Here is a 20,867-nt window from a genome sequence, read left to right on the forward strand (position 1 = left end):
GCAACAGAGCGGCCCCAAGGGGGGGGGGGGGGGGAGCAACAGAGCGGCCCCAAGGGGGGGGGGGGGGGGAGCAACAGAGCGGCCCCAAGGGGGGGGGGGGGGAGCAACAGAGCGGCCCCAAGGGGGGGGGGGGGGAGCAACAGAGCGGCCCCAAGGGGGGGGGGGGGGAGCAACAGAGCGGCCCCAAGGGGGGGGGGAGCAACAGAGCGGCCCCAAGGGGGGGGGGGGAGCAACAGAGCGGCCCCAAGGGGGGGGGAGCAACAGAGCGGCCCCAAGGGGGGGGGGGGGAGCAACAGAGCGGCCCCAAGGGGGGGGGGGGGAGCAACAGAGCGGCCCCAAGGGGGGGGGGGGGAGCAACAGAGCGGCCCCAAGGGGGGGGGGGGGAGCAACAGAGCGGCCCCAAGGGGGGGGGGGGGAGCAACAGAGCGGCCCCAAGGGGGGGGGGGGAGCAACAGAGCGGCCCCAAGGGGGGGGGGGGAGCAACAGAGCGGCCCCAAGGGGGGGGGGGGAGCAACAGAGCGGCCCCAAGGGGGGGGGGGGAGCAACAGAGCGGCCCCAAGGGGGGGGGGGGGAGCAACAGAGCGGCCCCAAGGGGGGGGAGCAACAGAGCGGCCCCAGGGGGGGGGGGGAGCAACAGAGCGGCCCCAGGGGGGGGGGGAGCAACAGAGCGGCCCCAAGGGGGGGGGGGGAGCAACAGAGCGGCCCCAAGGGGGGGGGGGGAGCAACAGAGCGGCCCCAAGGGGGGGGGGGGAGCAACAGAGCGGCCCCAAGGGGGGGGGGGGGAGCAACAGAGCGGCCCCAAGGGGGGGGGGGGAGCAACAGAGCGGCCCCAAGGGGGGGGGGGAGCAACAGAGCGGCCCCAAGGGGGGGGGGGGGAGCAACAGAGCGGCCCCAAGGGGGGGAGGAGCCACAGAGCGGCCCCAAGGGGGGGAGCAACTGAGCAGCCCCAAAGGGGGGGAGCCGCAGAGCGGCCCCAAAGGGGGGGGAGCCGCAGAGCGGCCCCAAAGGGGGGGAGCCGCAGAGCGGCCCCAGGGCGAACCACAGAGCGGCCCAAGAGGGAGCGACAGTGCGGCCCCAGGGGGAACCACAGAGCGGCCCAAGAGGGAGCGACAGTGCGGCCCCAAGGGGAACCACAGAGCGGCCCAAGAGGGAGCGACAGTGCGGCCCCAAGGGGAACCACAGAGCGGCCCAAGAGGGAGCGACAGTGCGGCCCCAAGGGGAACCACAGAGCGGCCCAAGAGGGAGCGACAGTGCGGCCCCAAGGGGAACCACAGAGCGGCCCAAGAGGGAGCGGCCCCAAGGGGAACCACAGAGCGGCCCCAGGGGGAACCACAGAGCGGCCCCAAGTTGGAAGCCACGCAGCGACTGCGCAGGAGGAAGGGACAGCACAGTGACCGCACACCGTCATGTTCTACTGTAGTAACTGTTATGATCATCCCTCTCGGCTTGCAGACCCCTATAATGCTGCGCTCTCATTTCCAGCCCCTCTCGTTCCGTGAAGACTAATGTGACTACATATAATCTGTAGATGGAAGAGGAAGCTGCAGATCCTGTAAATATCCTGGAAAGACGCGAGATAATCACACGGCAGAATACGGGGTCCGGAAATCTGGCTCCATCCTTGGGGGCAGCAGGTTACAACAGTCTCAGACCGGGGTCCGGCCAGGACCGCCACAAAGTGTCACCAATCACCAGACAAGACGATCGTTCAGACACAAAGTATCTGTGACTTAAAGGGAAACACTCACTGGAAAGGCCCCACAGTACAAGACACCCCCACTCGTTATTTCCTGGGTGGGGGCTATCAGGGGCTGCAATGACTTCAGCCTTGGAGAATATTATGTGACCCCCCCCCCCCCCATCGCTCACATTCATCCAGATCCACCATTATAGAAAGTCACTGAACCAACTTCCTCCAAAATATTCTCATCCTCAGCACCAAGAAACGTCCAATAACGAGAGCCGAGAGAGAGCGCCAAGGGTTAACTCCGAGAGACAGAATAGTGCAACACAGCCCAAGTACACACAGCCCCCATACACATGCACGCGCGCTGCCCCCCCGGATACATGCACGCGCGCTGCCCCCCCGGATACATGCACGCGCGCTGCCCCCCCGGATACATGCACGCGCGCTGCCCCCCCGGATACATGCACACGCGCTGCCCCCCCGGATACATCATGGTCACGCGCGCTGCCCCCCCGGATACATGCACGCTGCCCCCCCCGGATACATGCACGCTGCCCCCCCGGATACATCATGGTCGCGCACGCTGCCCCCCCGGATACATGCACGCACTGCCCACCTGTGATGGTGTCGGGTAAATCACGTCCGAAGAGTAACAGACCCCCTAGTATCTGATCATGTTCCATAGAAAGCAGAGACGCTGATGCTCATGCACCCCCCACCTATATACATGGCCCCCACAGATAGATAGATAGATATATATATATATATATATATATATATACACACACACACACACACACACACATATATACACACTGGGGTCACTGCCATCATTAAAGGGACCAAATCCACATTTGGGGGGGGGAATCATATGCCGAATCCTGCCCCCTAGTGATGTCATTACGTGGCTCGGTAACGCTGCTGTCAGTCTCTTCCCACGGACTAGTCCGGTCTCGCCTTCTATTCCCACCTCCCTGCGTACGACAGATAGTCAGTGGTGGAACTGGAAGCTCATGGGCCCCAAGCTGAACTCTCCTACAGGGCCCCCAATTATCAGAGACCTTTGGGCCCCCTAGACTCCCGGGCGAGCCTGCAGCCCCTGCGGACAGTCTTGGTGTGTGATTAGTGAGCCGACTATTCTGGGGGGAGACACAGGGACCCTAAAAAGAAAAATAATTAAGGGGCATCTCTGTCACATAAGAAAAGGTCAATGTGAAAGCCAGAGGCCGCGGCGTTATATTGGGCGATCGCCCTGCATGACCGGCTTCTACTCCACAATAGCACAAAAAGCCCTAAAGAGTCAGATCAAGAGCACACAGCCTAGCCATCCCCTCCTATAGCACCAACCATACAGGGATATACAGGGGGGCCGGACCGCGCAGAGACACACACACGGGGGGGCCGGACCGCGCAGAGACACACACACGGGGGGGCCGGACCGCGCAGAGACACACACACGGGGGGGCCGGACCGCGCAGAGACACACACACGGGGGGGCCGGACCGCGCAGAGACACACACACGGGGGGGCCGGACCGCGCAGAGACACACACACGGGGGGGGCCGGACCGCGCAGAGACACACACACGGGGGGGGCCGGACCGCGCAGAGACACACACACGGGGGGGGCCGGACCGCGCAGAGACACACACACGGGGGGGCCGGACCGCACAGAGACACACACACGGGGGGGGCCGGACCGCGCAGAGACACACACACGGGGGGGCCGGACCGCGCAGAGACACACACACGGGGGGGCCGGACCGCGCAGAGACACACACACGGGGGGGCCGGACCGCGCAGAGACACACACACGGGGGGGGCGGACCGCGCAGAGACACACACACGGGGGGGGCGGACCGCGCAGAGACACACACACGGGGGGGGCGGGCAGAGAAACAAGGGGGGGGGCCCGGCTTTGCCTCAACAAGGAACCTCGTAGAAAGCAGGACGTGAGGGGGGTCATTAGTAACTTTGGTAGCGTTTCTAAACTGGCTGGAGATCCCTGTAATGCTCTCCGGTACGTTCCATTCTGTGATATTGATACATTGCTGCCAATAATAAGCAGAAGATTGGTGATGAAGCGTCAGGATTAGTCTGACCTGTTCTGTAGTGATCACTGCTCCGTTGTATCATCATCAATAATCAATTATCATCAATAGCAACTATCAGCGAAACACAGAATACTGAATCCAGCATTCACAGCTCACCTCCACCTCCTCCCCCTCCCTGCACAGTGACCTCTGCACAGAGCATGCTCACAACTCTCTCCTCCCGCAGCTGGTGCGGCTCCTCCCGTATATACTGTATAGGACAATACCTCGCAGCAGTGTACAGATTACACGGGACCGGAGGTTCCTATACTGCACAGCAGATAATTGCACTAACCCCACACTGCCGCGCCCCGCATCACCCCGCCGCGTCCCGCACCCCGCTGCGCCCCGCATCACCCCCGACGCGCCCCGCATCACCCCCGACGCGCCCCGCATCACCCCCGACGCGCCCCGCATCACCCCCGACGCGTCACGTGCCCCGCATCACCCACGACGCGCCCCGCATCACCCCGACGCGCCCCGCATCACCCACGACGCGCCCCGCATCACATTCTACACATCACTACACTTATTCTGCGTCTTTATGCATCTCACTATATGACTACCTGGTATATCCTCCTGCTCCCATTACATCAGGTGACCGCACGTTATACGTCTTATATGACTTTTTTTGTACTTGTGACGGTTCCTTTACATTACACCACTTTCCATCAGACAACGCCCGACGCCTGATGACGCTCCATGATGATGTGCGATGTACGGTTACAGTCCTGATCTCCGCAGATGAGCGGCTGGTCCTGCACCCGGCAGCGTCTCGGGAAGGCAGTCAGGCATGGAAGCGCTGAATGCGGGTTCACCAGCTAATTTTTTTTTTTTCTGTTAGAATTTAGGTCACTGGCTTCAGATGGGAAGGAGAATAAACGTAAAAGAAAAAAAAAAAAATATAGAGGAAATCAGTCCAATATCCCTCCAAAATGAAGCGGGGCGCGGCGATGGCGGCCGTCTCTGCTGTCCGATCCTGGACCCAGAGGCGAGAAAAGAAAAAAAAAAAGTCACAATCTAATTGGTTTAACTAAACAAACAGGACAATGATGGACGCACGGCGGCAGATAAAGGCCCAGAACACCCAGCGCCACCGCCGCCATGACAGACGCATCAATAGCGGAGCAGACATTATCCAGAAATCTCACTAACAGATGGCGAAGATGGAGACCGAGGACGAAGAGCAAGAACAGGAGCGGCAGCGCCTCATCACACGACGCGGGGATCCGGAAAACGGAAGCAGTGTATATATACAGGAGGAGCGGTACTGTGCAGTGTATATACACAGGAGGAGCGGTACTGTGCAGTGTATATATACAGGAGGAGCGGTACTGTGCAGTGTATATATACAGGAGGAGCGGTACTGTGCAGTGTATATATACAGGAGGAGCGGTACTGTGCAGTGTATGTATACAGGAGGAGTGGTACTGTGCAGTGTATATATACAGGAGGAGTGGTACTGTGCAGTGTATATATACAGGAGGAGTGGTACTGTGCAGTGTATATACACAGGAGGAGTGGTACTGTGCAGTGTATATATACAGGAGGAGCGGTACTGTGCAGTGTATGTATACAGGAGGAGCGGTACTGTGCAGTGTATATATACAGGAGGAGTGGTACTGTGCAGTGTATATATACAGGAGGAGTGGTACTGTGCAGTGTATATATACAGGAGGAGCGGTACTGTGCAGTGTATATATACAGGAGGAGCGGTACTGTGCAGTGTATGTATACAGGAGGAGTGGTACTGTGCAGTGTATATATACAGGAGGAGCGGTACTGTGCAGTGTATATATACAGGAGGAGCGGTACTGTGCAGTGTATATATACAGGAGGAGCGGTACTGTGCAGTGTATATATACAGGAGGAGCGGTACTGTGCAGTGTATATATACAGGAGGAGTGGTACTGTGCAGTGTATATATACAGGAGGAGCGGTACTGTGCAGTGTATATATACAGGAGGAGCGGTACTGTGCAGTGTATGTATACAGGAGGAGCGGTACTGTGCAGTGTATATATACAGGAGGAGTGGTACTGTGCAGTGTATGTATACAGGAGGAGCGGTACTGTGCAGTGTATATATACAGGAGGAGCGGTACTGTGCAGTGTATGTATACAGGAGGAGGGGTACTGTGCAGTGTATATATACAGGAGGAGTGGTACTGTGCAGTGTATATATACAGGAGGAGTGGTACTGTGCAGTGTATATATATATATATACAGGAGGAGCGGTACTGTGCAGTGTATATATACAGGAGGAGCGGTACTGTGCAGTGTATATATACAGGAGGAGTGGTACTGTGCAGTGTATATATACAGGAGGAGCGGTACTGTGCAGTGTATATATACAGGAGGAGTGGTACTGTGCAGTGTATATATACAGGAGGAGTGGTACTGTGCAGTGTATGTATACAGGAGGAGCGGTACTGTGCAGTGTATATATACAGGAGGAGTGGTACTGTGCAGTGTATATATACAGGAGGAGTGGTACTGTGCAGTGTATATATATATATATACAGGAGGAGCGGTACTGTGCAGTGTATATATACAGGAGGAGTGGTACTGTGCAGTGTATATATACAGGAGGAGTGGTACTGTGCAGTGTATATATACAGGAGGAGTGGTACTGTGCAGTGTATATATACAGGAGGAGCGGTACTGTGCAGTATATATATACAGGAGGAGTGGTACTGTGCAGTGTATATATACAGGAGGAGCTGTGCTGTGCAGTGTATATATACAGGAGGAGTGGTACTGTGCAGTGTATATATACAGGAGGAGTGGTACTGTGCAGTGTATATATACAGGAGGAGCGGTACTGTGCAGTGTATATATACAGGAGGAGCGGTACTGTGCAGTGTATATATACAGGAGGAGTGGTACTGTGCAGTGTATATATACAGGAGGAGCGGTACTGTGCAGTGTATATATACAGGAGGAGTGGTACTGTGCAGTGTATATATACAGGAGGAGTGGTACTGTGCAGTGTATATATACAGGAGTGGTACTGTGCAGTGTATATATATATATACACAGGAGGAGGGGTACTGTGCAGTGTATATATACAGGAGGAGCGGTACTGTGCAGTATATATATACAGGAGTGGTACTGTGCAGTGTATATATACAGGAGGAGTGGTACTGTGCAGTGTATATATATATATACACAGGAGGAGGGGTACTGTGCAGTGTATATATACAGGAGCGGTACTGTGCAGTGTATATATATATATACACAGGAGGAGGGGTACTGTGCAGTGTATATATACAGGAGGAGCGGTACTGTGCAGTATATATATACAGGAGTGGTACTGTGCAGTGTATATATACAGGAGGAGTGGTACTGTGCAGTGTATATATATATATACACAGGAGGAGGGGTACTGTGCAGTGTATATATACAGGAGGAGCGGTACTGTGCAGTGTATATATATATATACACAGGAGGAGGGGTACTGTGCAGTGTATATATACAGGAGGAGCGGTACTGTGCAGTGTATATATACAGGAGTGGTACTGTGCAGTGTATATATACAGGAGGAGTGGTACTGTGCAGTGTATATATATATATACACAGGAGGAGGGGTACTGTGCAGTGTATATATACAGGAGGAGCGGTACTGTGCAGTATATATATACAGGAGGAGTGGTACTGTGCAGTATATATATACAGGAGGAGTGGTACTGTGCAGTGTATATATACAGGAGGAGCGGTGCTGTGCAGTGTATATATACAGGAGGAGCGGTACTGTGCAGTGTATATATACAGGAGGAGTGGTACTGTGCAGTGTATATATACAGGAGGAGTGGTACTGTGCAGTGTATATATACAGGAGGAGCGGTACTGTGCAGTGTATATATACAGGAGGAGTGGTACTGTGCAGTGTATATATACAGGAGGAGCGGTACTGTGCAGTGTATATATACAGGAGGAGTGGTACTGTGCAGTGTATATATACAGGAGGAGTGGTACTGTGCAGTGTATATATACAGGAGTGGTACTGTGCAGTGTATATATACAGGAGGAGTGGTACTGTGCAGTGTATATATACAGGAGTGGTACTGTGCAGTGTATATATACAGGAGGATGGGGTACTGTGCAGTGTATATATAGGAGGAGTGGTGCTGTGCAGTGTATATATACAGGAGGAGTGGTACTGTGCAGTGTATATATACAGGAGGAGTGGTACTGTGCAGTGTATATATACAGGAGGAGCGGTACTGTGCAGTGTATATATACAGGAGGAGTGGTACTGTGCAGTGTATATATACAGGAGGAGTGGTACTGTGCAGTGTATATATACAGGAGGAGTGGTACTGTGCAGTGTATATATACAGGAGGAGTGGTACTGTGCAGTGTATATATACAGGAGGAGTGGTGCTGTGCAGTGTATATATACAGGAGGAGTGGTGCTGTGCAGTGTATATATACAGGAGTGGTGCTGTGCAGTGTATATATACAGGAGGAGTGGTACTGTGCAGTGTATATATACAGGAGGGGCGGTGCTGTGCAGTGTATATATACAGGAGGAGTGGTGCTGTGCAGTGTATATATACAGGAGCACTGTATATCGAGGAGGAGCGGCACTGTATATCGAGGAGGAGCGGCACTGTATATCGAGGAGGAGCGGCACTGTATATCGAGGAGGAGCGGCACTGTATATCGAGGAGGAGCGGCACTGTATATCGAGGAGGAGCGGCACTGTATATCGAGGAGGAGCGGCACTGTATATCGAGGAGGAGCGGCACTGTATATCGAGGAGGAGCGGCACTGTATATCGAGGAGGAGCGGCACTGTATATCGAGGAGGAGCGGCACTGTGCGGTGTGTATTCTAGTTGCCCCTTTTACCTTTGGTGCCTGTCTTTTCCTCTCTCTCCCCCATTTCTTGGCTATGGAGGGTCTGTACCCCCAGGCCAGGCAGGGGCCGGATTAACCCCTTCAGTGCTGCCTGCGGTCTTCCCTCTCCTCGTTACCGCTGACATCTACAGAAATTCTGCCATCTCCTTGGAAGCGACAGAGAATGCAGTGGATCCACCGATGGCCGGTGACGCAGTGACATGTGGGGGCTGGGAGACCTCCAGAGTGTGTACTGTGTGGAGGTCCCCAGATCTGTCAGTGGTGCAGCCTCAGGGTTCGGGCCTGTGACCGCAGCACCGCACAGGGAGGAGACGGGCCGAGGCCGCTACCGCCTATATGGGCTCTGGGTCTGACAATGTATATGGGGGCATGAGGTCTGGCGCCTCTTTACAGTGGTTCTCTTTCTGCCCGACACAGTATATGGGGGCTTCCCTCTCCCCCACAGACACGGTATAAGGCTCTTTTTTTTCCTCTCTGTCCAACACTGTATACGGGGGCACTACCGCTATAGACTCTCTCTATACAGCACTGTATATAGAGCAGCGCTCCACTGGCACTGTATACGGGGGCACTACCGCTATAGACGCTCTCTATACAGCACTGTATATAGAGCAGCGCTCCACTGGCACTGTATACGGGGGCACTACCGCTATAGGCGCTGTTTGTACAATATGGGGCAGCGCTCCACTGGCACTGTATACGGGGGCACTACCGCTATAGACGCTCTCTAACAGCACTGTATATAGGGCAGCGCTCCACTGGCACTGTATACGGGGGCACTACCGCTATAGGCGCTCTCTATACAGCACTGTATATAGAGCAGCGCTCCACTGGCACTGTACACGGGGGCACTACCGCTATAGACTCTCTCTATACAGCACTGTATATAGAGCAGCGCTCCACTGGCACTGTATACGGGGGCACTACCGCTACAGGCGCTCTCTATACAGAACTGTATATAGAGCAGCGCTCCACTGGCACTGTATACGGGGGCACTACCGCTATAGGCGCTGTTTGTACAATATGGGGCAGCGCTCCACTGGCACTGTATACGGGGGCACTACCGCTATAGGCGCTCTCTGTACAATATGGGGCAGCGCTCCACTGGCACTGTATACGGGGGCACTACCGCTATAGGCGCTCTCTGTACAATATGGGGCAGCGCTCCACTGGCACTGTATACGGGGGCACTACCGCTATAGGCGCTGTTTGTACAATATGGGGCAGCGCTCCACTGGCACTGTATACGGGGGCACTACCGCTATAGGCGCTGTTTGTACAATATGGGGCAGCGCTCCACTGGCACTGTATACGGGGGCACTACCGCTATAGGCGCTCTCTGTACAATATGGGGCAGCGCTCCACTGGCACTGTATACGGGGGCACTACCGCTATAGGCGCTGTTTGTACAATATGGGGCAGCGCTCCACTGGCACTGTATACGGGGGCACTACCGCTATAGGTGCTCTCTATACAGTACTGTATATAGAGCAGCGCTCCACTGGCACTGTATACGGGGGCACTACCGCTATAGGCGCTCTCTGTACAATATGGGGCAGCGCTCCACTGGCACTGTATACGGGGGCACTACCGCTATAGGCGCTGTTTGTACAATATGGGGCAGCGCTCCACTGGCACTGTATACGGGGGGCACTACCGCTATAGGTGCTCTCTATACAGTACTGTATATAGAGCAGCGCTCCACTGGCACTGTATACGGGGGCACTACCGCTATAGGCGCTCTCTGTACAATATGGGGCAGCGCTCCACTGGCACTGTATACGGGGGCACTACCGCTATAGGCGCTGTTTGTACAATATGGGGCAGCGCTCCACTGGCACTGTATACGGGGGCACTACCGCTATAGGTGCTCTCTATACAGTACTGTATATAGAGCAGCGCTCCACTGGCACTGTATACGGGGGAACTACCGCTATAGGCGCTGTCTGAGGGCCGCACACGTGTGAATACTCAGCCGTGATCTACAGACAGCGTCACTCGCATCCTAACGAGGATTAATCCCTAATCTCAGGTCACAGCAGATTATTAGGAGAACGGCACAAGGACACAGGACACAGACGTCTGAGGGATCGGGCAGGAGCGGCCATCACCTGCACACTGACAGCGCCAGCATGGTGACTGCGGTGTACACAGAATCTACCGGCCTCGGGCAGCACAGCGTCATATAAAACGCGCCCACACACAGCACCAAAAACCCAGACACGGGGCAGTCAGTAACACACGGCGTCAGTCCAGTCTAAACCCCAAGAGAAAAATCTCTCTGCCAATAATACTCAGCAGAATATGGCGGGATTATTTGAGAGATGAGTTGCAGAATTATCCAGGCCTCCTAAAGAGTTTACACGGCACCATAGAATGGTATCAGGGCGCTATATGGCCGTACTATATGGTGGCATCATGTGATATCTGTGTGCATATCAAATACCACCCTATGGCGCCAAGATAATACCGCTCTGACGGCACCACCGTATGGCGCCAAGATAATACCGCCCTGACGGCACCAAGAAAATACCGCCCTGACGGCACCACCCTATGGTGCCAAGAAAATACCGCCCTGACGGCACCACCCTATGGTGCCAAGAAAATACCGCCCTGACGGCACCACCCTATGGTGCCAAGAAAATACCGCCCTGACGGCACCACCCTATGGTGCCAAGAAAATACCGCCCTGACGGCACCACCCTATGGTGCCAAGAAAATACCGCCCTGACGGCACCACCCTATGGTGCCAAGATAATACCGCCCTGACGGCACCACCCTATGGTGCCAAGATAATACCGCCCTGACGGCACCACCCTATGGTGCCAAGATAATACCGCCCTGACGGCACCACCCTATGGTGCCAAGATAATACCGCCCTGACGGCACCACCCTATGGTGCCAAGATAATACCGCCCTGACGGCACCACCCTATGGTGCCAAGAAAATACCGCCCTGACGGCACCACCCTATGGTGCCAAGATAATACCGCCCTGACGGCACCACCCTATGGTGCCAAGAAAATACCGCCCTGACGGCACCACCCTATGGTGCCAAGATAATACCGCCCTGACGGCACCACCCTATGGTGCCAAGATAATACCGCCCTGACGGCACCACCCTATGGTGCCAAGATAATACCGCCCTGACGGCACCACCCTATGGTGCCAAGATAATACCGCCCTGACGGCACCACCCTATGGTGCCAAGAAAATACCGCCCTGACGGCACCACCCTATGGTGCCAAGAAAATACCGCCCTGACGGCACCACCCTATGGTGCCAAGAAAATGCCGCCCTGACTGTACCACCCTATGGTGCCAAGGTAATACTGCCTTGACAGCGGCATTATGTGGCCTGCGTATGCCATTTTCATGTTAGCACTAGTTGTTTCTGTGACAATATTATATTGGCACATTATAGTGGAATTATAAGCGCTGTATACTGCAGCATTACCTTGGCACTATGTGGCGATATTACATAAGATGAAAAAAAATAGAAGTTGTTATAGTTTGGATTTGTGTCGTCTTCTATCAAATATTAGATCTATAGATTGTTCTTCGCTCCCGAAACAGCAGGATGACTTCCCCCTATAGGGTACGACTAGTGGGGTCCAGGCACAGGGAAGCCACTCCAGAGACATCAGCCCCAAATTCACAGGATTGCCCCCCAGATCCAGCCCTGACAGCTTTATATGGAGGGTGAAGCGCCCCGGGCGGCCGGCAGGGGGCGCCGCTCCTGTCTGTGCTCTGACTTCTCCCCCAGACACAGAGGACGAAAAATCCGAGCTGCAGATTACAAGAAAATAACCAGAAAACAAGGGAGTGGGAGACCCCCAGGACCAGCGCCCCCCACAGCCCTCCTCAGTCTGGGTGCTATAGAGAGGGGGCGGGGTGATGGCTGCCGGCAGCTGAGGGGTTAAGAAACTTTGCTTCCCAGACAACTGTGCACAGATCCCAGCCATAGGCAGATACAAGGGGCCCCACAGAGAGAGACAGGGGCCCCATCCCCCTCCCACGGACATGCAGGGGTTAATGCTCTGGATGGGGGGGGATCATGGGGCAAGTTCTGTATAATATTTCTAGGAGATAATATACACACTGGCTTCTCCTCCTCCTCCCATCCTTCCTCCATAGGGTCGGGGAAAAGTCATGTACAGTGCAGGTTAACCCCCTCCAGCCCGGAAGGAGAAGAGGAGGAGGGATAGAATGCAGGGGACAGTATGGAAGACTTAACTGCATACCCTCTATATACAGCCCCCCGCCGTGTCCGCCCTTCTACATACAGGCCCGTACAGCCCCCGACGTGGCCGCCACTCCGCGTACAGCCCCCGACGTGGCCGCCACTCCGCGTACAGCCCCCGACGTGGCCGCCACTCCGCGTACAGCCCCCGACGTGGCCGCCACTCCGCGTACAGCCCCCGACGTGGCCGCCACTCCGCGTACAGCCCCCGACGTGGCCGCCACTCCGCGTACAGCCCCCGACGTGGATAGACCCTCTACATACAGCCCCCGACGTGGATAGACCCTCTGCGTACAGCCCCTTATATGAATAGGCCTTGTATGCAGCGCCGACCACTTACCACTATGTCCTCTATATACATGTCTATAGCCCCTGTACACCCCGCAGCCCCCCACGTCTATAGCCCCTGTACACCCTGCAGCCCCCCCATGTCTATAGCCCCCCATGTCTATAGCCTCTGCACACCCTGCAGCCCCCCCATGTCTATAGCCCCTGTACACCCTGCAGCCCCCCATGTCTATAGCCCCTGTACACCCTGCAGCCCCCCATGTCTATATACCCTGCAGCCCCCCCATGTCTATATACCCTGCAGCCCCCCATGTCTATAGCCCCTGCACACCCTGCAGCCCCCCATGTCTATAGCCCCTGCAGCCCCCCATGTCTATAGCCCCCCATGTCTGCAGCCCCCCATGTCTATAGCCCCTGCAGCCCCTCATGTCTATAGCCCCCCATGTCTGCAGCCCCCCATGTCTATAGCCCCCCATGTCTATAGCCCCCCATGTCTATAGCCCCTGCAGCCCCCCCACGTCTATAGTCCCTGCAGCCCATGTCTAAAGCCCCTGCACACCCTGCAGCCCCCCCAATGTCTATAGCCCCTGCACACCCTGCAGCCCCCATGTCTATAGCCCCTGCAGACCCCCATGTCTGCAGCCCCCCATGTCTATAGCCCCCCCATGTCTATAGCCCCTGCAGCCCCCCATGTCTGTAGCCCTCCATGTCTATAGCCCCTGCAGCCCCCCTATGTCTATAGCCCCCCTATATCTATAGCCCCTGCAGCCCCCCATGTCTATAGTCCAGGCTCTTACATAACAGGAAGTATTGATACAATGTAACAATTTAATATCAACACATCGTAGAATAAACACCACATTAACCCATCCCCACCCGCTGCCTGGAGGATAATGGGGGCTCTTACCTCCACAGATAGGGGGTGCAGGTGCCGGGTCTGGGGGGCTTCATGGCAGTGACGGACAGGCTGACAGTCTTCTGCAGTCTTCGGGTTCAGGGCCCCCTCCTCCTGGCTGCTGACATTCCTGGAGATTGGGGGGCAGCTCATCAGTCAGACAGCAGCCAGCAAGACCCCCATGTCTGGTGCATCCCACCCAGTGCCCCCGACCACTGGGGAGCAGGGCCTAGCTGGGGAGAGGGCTCTGCAGGAGGCTGCGGGGCTTCGGGTGACCCAGAGAGCCAGGAGAGCGATCCCCCAGGGCAGTAGTGCAGCCCCCTGTGAGGTCCCCCATGCAGGGAGCCCTGCACCCAACCTGCCTGCAAGCTGCAAAAAGTTCAATTTAGAAAAGAGAAAAGGCAGCAGCAGCAGGAGGAGGAGGAGGAGGAGGAGGAGGAAGAGGAGGAGGAGGAGGAGGAGGGGGAAGAGGAGGAGGAGGAGGAGGGGGAAGAGGAGGAGGAGGAGGAGGAGGAGGGGGAAGAGGAGGAGGAGGAGGAGGAGGAGGAGGAGGAGGAGGAGGGGGAAGAGGAGGAGGAGGAGGAGGAGGAGGAGGAGGGGGAAGAGGAGGAGGAGGAGGAAGAAGAGGAGGAGGAGGAAGAAGAGGAGGAGGAGGAGGAAGAAGAGGAGGAGGAGGAGGAAGAAGAGGAGGAGGAGGAAGAAGAAGAGGAGGAGGAGGAAGAGGAGGAGGAGGAGGAGGCCCTGGGTCTTTCTTTCTCCAGCTCTTGCAAAGCAATCAAACGCCCATCGCATAGATGATGTGCGGGAGGGGGAGCTCTGGGGGCTGGAGCCCCCTCCTCTGCTGGAGCAGATTGTCGGGGATCTCTGTTTAACCAACACATTTCAATCAGGAACGAAGGGGGAGGAGGGGGGGGGGTCGTTATCTCAGTAACCCTGCAATCCCCAGGCAGGCTGCACTGTACAGTAGATTGTCAGCTCTTCTGCCCCCACCTGTAGCTCAGACCCCAGGCCAGGGGTGAACAGCAGACACAGGCAGGTCCCATGTGTCCTACATACAGCGCAGCCAGGAGGAGGATAGTCAGCATCTCTGCCCCATCAGACCCCAGGCCAGGGGAGGGCTGCAGCAGATACAGGCAGGTCCCATGTGTCCTACATATATGTCAGCCAGGAGGAGAATAGTCAGCATCTCTGCCCCATCAGACCTCAGGCCAGGGGTGAACTGCAGACACAGGCAGGTCCCATGTGTCCTACATACAGAACAGCCAGGAGGAGGATAGTCAACTCCTCTGCCCCATCAGACCCCAGGCCAGGGGTGAACTGCAGATACAGGCTGGTCCCATGTGTCCTACATACAGCACAGCCAGGATGAGGATAGTCAGCATCTCTGCCCCCTCAGACCCCAAGCCAGGGGAGAGCTGCTGCAGACACAGGCAGGTCCCATGTGTCCTACATATGTGTCATTCAGGAAGAGGATAGTCACCTCCTCTGCCCCATCAGACCCCAGACCAGGGGTGGGCTGCTGCAGATACAGGCAGGTCCCATGTGTCCTACATATATGTCAGCCAGGATGAGGATAGTCAGCATCTCTGCCCCCTCAGACCCCAAGCCAGGGGAGAGCTGCTGCAGACACAGGCAGGTCCCATGTGTCCTACATATGTGTCATTCAGGAAGAGGATAGTCACCTCCTCTGCCCCATCAGACCCCAGACCAGGGGTGGGCTGCTGCAGATACAGGCAGGTCCCATGTGTCCTACATATATGTCAGCCAGGAGAAGAATAGTCAGCATCTCTGCCCCATCAGACCCCAGGCCAGGGGTGAACTACTGCAGATACAGGCAGGTCCCATGTGTCCTACATACAGCGCAGCCAGGAGGAGGATAGTCAGCATCTCTGCCCCCTCAGACCCCAGGCCAGGGGAGAGCTGCTGCAGACACAGGCAGGTCCCATGTGTCCTACAGTTGTGGCCAAAAGTATTGACACCCCTGCAATACTGTCAGATAATACTCAGTTTCTTCCTGAAAATGATTGCAAACACAAATTCTTTGGTATTATTATCTTATTATTATTGTCAGCTCCTCTGCCCCATCAGACCCCAGACCAGGGGTGGGCTGCTGCAGATACAGGCAGGTCCCATGTGTCCTACATATATGTCAGCCAGGAGGAGGATAGTCAGCATCTCTGCCCCATCAGACCCCAGGTCATGCAGTTTCCACCAATTGTAAGGCCGGGGGCCATTGGGGGTGCAGCGGTGACAGCTGCACCCAGGCCCTGGTGTTTGAGGGGTCTGACAGCCTCCTAGGCCCCTGCAGATCATCCCGGAGCTCTGCTTGCTGTCAGTGAATGGAGGAAGAGCGCCTGTCACTGCTGGATTTGTTACAGTGTGTCAGTGTCTCTAGGCTCCTGATACCTTGTAAGGAATGTAATGTGTCTCCCCTCCCTGACAGACAGCCGGGGTCTTTGTTGTCCAGTTCTGGTGTCATTTACACAAGACTCTACGCCGGCCCTTTAATGTGTTTTGCAGGGGAATCCACCCCAAAATCTGCCCCTGTTCTGGATTTGGTGGAGGATTTGGCTTCGTCCGGCTGGAGCAGAGCTGGGGGCACAGACCCCACGAGCCGCGCTGAGAACATCGGCCACAATTCACAAACAGCGGGGAAACAAGAACCCGAAATATCCGCAGCCCCCAATAATCCGCAGCCCCCAATAATCCGCAGCCCCCCAATAATCCGCAGCCCCCCAATAATCCGCAGCCCCCAATAATCCACAGCCCCCCAATAATCCGCAGTCCCCAATAATCCGCAGCCCCCCAATAATCCGTAGCCCCCAATAATCCGCAGCCCCCCAATAATCCGCAGCCCCCAATAATCCGCAGCCCCCAATAATCCGCAGCCCCCAATAATCCGCAGCCCCCCAATAATCCGCAGCCCCCAATAATCCGCAGCCCCCCAATAATCCGCAGCCCCCAATAATCCACAGCCCCCCAATAATCCGCAGCCCCCAATAATCCACAGCCCCCCAATAATCCGCAGCCCCCAATAATCCACAGCCCCCCAATAATCCGCAGCCCCCAATAATCCGCAGCCCCCCAATAATCCGCAGCCCCCAATAATCCGCTGCTGGCAGCGGCTGCATGTATTGCAGCAGGTTGGGTGGGGAGGGTGAGAGCACAGGCCCAGTGCGGAGCACTCACCACAAAACAAATCAAAAACCCTTCTGAACAGAATTTGCATCTTTTTATAAACGATAAATCCAGCTGATTGCAGCGTCACGTGGGCAGTGAGACCGCATCACTAATCTGGGGTATAATAACCAGCACAGGATTATTACAGCAGCAGGTGACCGGGGGGTGGAGCTGGAGGGCAGGTGACCGGGGGGGGGTGGAGCTGGAGGGCAGGTGACCGGGGGGTGGAGCTGGAGGGCAGGTGACCGGGGGGGGTGGAGCTGGAGGGCAGGTGACCGGGGGGGGGTGTAGCTGGAGGGCAGGTGACCGGGGGGGTGGAGCTGGGGGGCAGGTGACCGGGTGGGTGGAGCTGGGGGGCAGGTGACCGGGGGGGGTGGAGCTGGAGGGCAGGTGATGGGGGGGTGGAGCTGGAGGGCAGGTGACCGGGGGGGTGGAGCTGGAGGGCAGGTGACCGGGGGGGGTGGAGCTGGAGGGCAGGTGACCGGGGGGGGTGGAGCTGGAGGGCAGGTGACCGGGGGGGGTGGAGCTGGGGGGCAGGTGACCGGGTGGGTGGAGCTGGAGGGCAGGTGACCGGGGGGGGTGGAGCTGGAGGGCAGGTGATGGGGGGGTGGAGCTGGAGGGCAGGTGACCGGGGGGGTGGAGCTGGAGGGCAGGTGACCGGGGGGGGTGGAGCTGGAGGGCAGGTGACCGGGGGGGGTGGAGCTGGAGGGCAGGTGACCGGGGGGGGTGGAGCTGGAGGGCAGGTGACCGGGGGGGGGTGTAGCTGGAGGGCAGGTGACCGGGGGGGTGGAGCTGGGGGGCAGGTGACCGGGTGGGTGGAGCTGGGGGGCAGGTGACCGGGGGGGGTGGAGCTGGAGGGCAGGTGATGGGGGGGTGGAGCTGGAGGGCAGGTGACCGGGGGGTGGAGCTGGGGGGCAGGTGATGGGGGGGTGGAGCTGGAGGGCAGGTGATGGGGGGGTGGAGCTGGAGGGCAGGTGACCGGGGGGGGGTGTAGCTGGAGGGCAGGTGATGGGGGGGTGGAGCTGGAGGGCAGGTGACCGGGGGGGTGGAGCTGGAGGGCAGGTGACCGGGGGGGGTGGAGCTGGAGGGCAGGTGACCGGGGGGGTGGAGCTGGAGGGCAGGTGACCGGGGGGGGTGGAGCTGGAGGGCAGGTGACCGGGGGGGGGTGTAGCTGGAGGGCAGGTGACCGGGGGGGTGGAGCTGGGGGGCAGGTGACCGGGTGGGTGGAGCTGGGGGGCAGGTGACCGGGGGGGGTGGAGCTGGAGGGCAGGTGATGGGGGGGTGGAGCTGGAGGGCAGGTGACCGGGGGGTGGAGCTGGGGGGCAGGTGATGGGGGGGTGGAGCTGGAGGGCAGGTGATGGGGGGGTGGAGCTGGAGGGCAGGTGACCGGGGGGGGGTGTAGCTGGAGGGCAGGTGACCGGGGGTGGAGCTGGAGGGCAGGTGATCGGGGGGGGTGGAGCTGGAGGGCAGGTGACGGGGGGGTGGAGCTCGAGGGCAGGTGACCGGGGGGTGGAGCTGGGGGGCAGGTGATGGGGGGGTGGAGCTGGAGGGCAGGTGATGGGGGGGTGGAGCTGGAGGGCAGGTGACCGGGGGGGGGTGTAGCTGGAGGGCAGGTGACCGGGGGGGTGGAGCTGGGGGGCAGGTGACCGGGTGGGTGGAGCTGGGGGGCAGGTGACCGGGGGGGGTGGAGCTGGAGGGCAGGTGACCGGGGGGGGTGGAGCTGGAGGGCAGGTGACCGGGGGGGGTGGAGCTGGAGGGCAGGTGACCGGGTGGGTGGAGCTGGAGGGCAGGTGACCGGGGGGGGGTGGAGCTCGAGGGCAGGTGACCGGGGGGGGGTGGAGCTGGAGGGCAGGTGACCGGGGGGGGTGGAGCTGGAGGGCAGGTGACCGGGGGGGGTGGAGCTGGAGGGCAGGTGACCGGGGGGGTGGAGCTGGGGGGCAGGTGATGGGGGGGTGGAGCTGGAGGGCAGGTGATCGGGGGGGGTGGAGCTGGAGGGCAGGTGACCGGGGGGGTGGAGCTGGAGGGCAGGTGACCGGGGGGGTGGAGCTGGAGGGCAGGTGATCGGGGGGGGTGGAGCTGGAGGGCAGGTGACCGGGGGGGGTGGAGCTGGAGGGCAGGTGACCGGGGGGGTGGAGCTGGAGGGCAGGTGACCGGGGGGGTGGAGCTGGAGGGCAGGTGACCGGGGGGGTGGAGCTGGAGGGCAGGTGATCGGGGGGGGTGGAGCTGGAGGGCAGGTGACCGGGGGGGTGGAGCTGGAGGGCAGGTGACCGGGGGGGGTGGAGCTGGAGGGCAGGTGATCGGGGGGGGTGGAGCTGGAGGGCAGGTGATCGGGGGGGGTGGAGCTGGAGGGCAGGTGACCGGGGGGGGTGGAGCTGGAGGGCAGGTGACCGGGGGGGTGGAGCTGGAGGGCAGGTGATGGGGGGGTGGAGCTGGAGGGCAGGTGATCGGGGGGGGTGGAGCTGGAGGGCAGGTGACCGGGGGGGTGGAGCTGGGGGGCAGGTGACCGGGTGGGTGGAGCTGGGGGGCAGGTGATGGGGGGGTGGAGCTGGAGGGCAGGTGACCGGGGGGGGGTGTAGCTGGAGGGCAGGTGACCGGGGGGGTGGAGCTGGGGGGCAGGTGACCGGGTGGGTGGAGCTGGGGGGCAGGTGACCGGGGGGGGTGGAGCTGGAGGGCAGGTGACCGGGGGTGGAGCTGGAGGGCAGGTGATCGGGGGGGTGGAGCTGGGGGGCAGGTGACGGGGGGGTGGAGCTCGAGGGCAGGTGACCGGGGGGTGGAGCTGGGGGGCAGGTGATGGGGGGGTGGAGCTGGAGGGCAGGTGACCGGGGGGGGGTGTAGCTGGAGGGCAGGTGACCGGGGGGGTGGAGCTGGGGGGCAGGTGACCGGGTGGGTGGAGCTGGGGGGCAGGTGACCGGGGGGGGTGGAGCTGGAGGGCAGGTGACCGGGGGGGGTGGAGCTGGAGGGCAGGTGACCGGGGGGGGTGGAGCTGGAGGGCAGGTGACCGGGTGGGTGGAGCTGGAGGGCAGGTGACCGGGGGGGGGTGGAGCTCGAGGGCAGGTGACCGGGGGGGGGTGGAGCTGGAGGGCAGGTGACCGGGGGGGGTGGAGCTGGAGGGCAGGTGACCGGGGGGGGTGGAGCTGGAGGGCAGGTGACCGGGGGGGTGGAGCTGGGGGGCAGGTGATGGGGGGGTGGAGCTGGAGGGCAGGTGATCGGGGGGGGTGGAGCTGGAGGGCAGGTGACCGGGGGGGTGGAGCTGGAGGGCAGGTGACCGGGGGGGTGGAGCTGGAGGGCAGGTGATCGGGGGGGGTGGAGCTGGAGGGCAGGTGACCGGGGGGGGTGGAGCTGGAGGGCAGGTGACCGGGGGGGTGGAGCTGGAGGGCAGGTGACCGGGGGGGTGGAGCTGGAGGGCAGGTGATCGGGGGGGGTGGAGCTGGAGGGCAGGTGACCGGGGGGGTGGAGCTGGAGGGCAGGTGACCGGGGGGGGTGGAGCTGGAGGGCAGGTGATCGGGGGGGGTGGAGCTGGAGGGCAGGTGATCGGGGGGGGTGGAGCTGGAGGGCAGGTGACCGGGGGGGGTGGAGCTGGAGGGCAGGTGACCGGGGGGGTGGAGCTGGAGGGCAGGTGATG

General features: G+C 59.1%; 1 protein-coding gene across 2 annotated transcripts in view; it reads right to left on the reverse strand.

The window, feature by feature from the left end:
- The window catches only part of HIPK2 (homeodomain interacting protein kinase 2), a 33,606-nt gene extending 19,121 nt beyond the window's left edge, over positions 1 to 14,485 (reverse strand). For both annotated transcript variants that reach the window (XM_073544041.1, XM_073544040.1), the window contains exon 1: positions 14,078 to 14,485. The gene's annotated coding sequence lies outside the window, so the exon portion shown is untranslated. The remainder of the gene's footprint in view (positions 1 to 14,077) is intronic.
- Positions 14,486 to 20,867: the final 6,382 nt, after the last annotated feature.

Source organism: Dendrobates tinctorius, unplaced genomic scaffold (assembly GCF_039654945.1).
Source record: "Dendrobates tinctorius isolate UK_male_01 unplaced genomic scaffold, ASM3965494v1 ptg000136l, whole genome shotgun sequence".
Classification (NCBI taxonomy): Eukaryota; Metazoa; Chordata; class Amphibia; order Anura; family Dendrobatidae; genus Dendrobates; species Dendrobates tinctorius.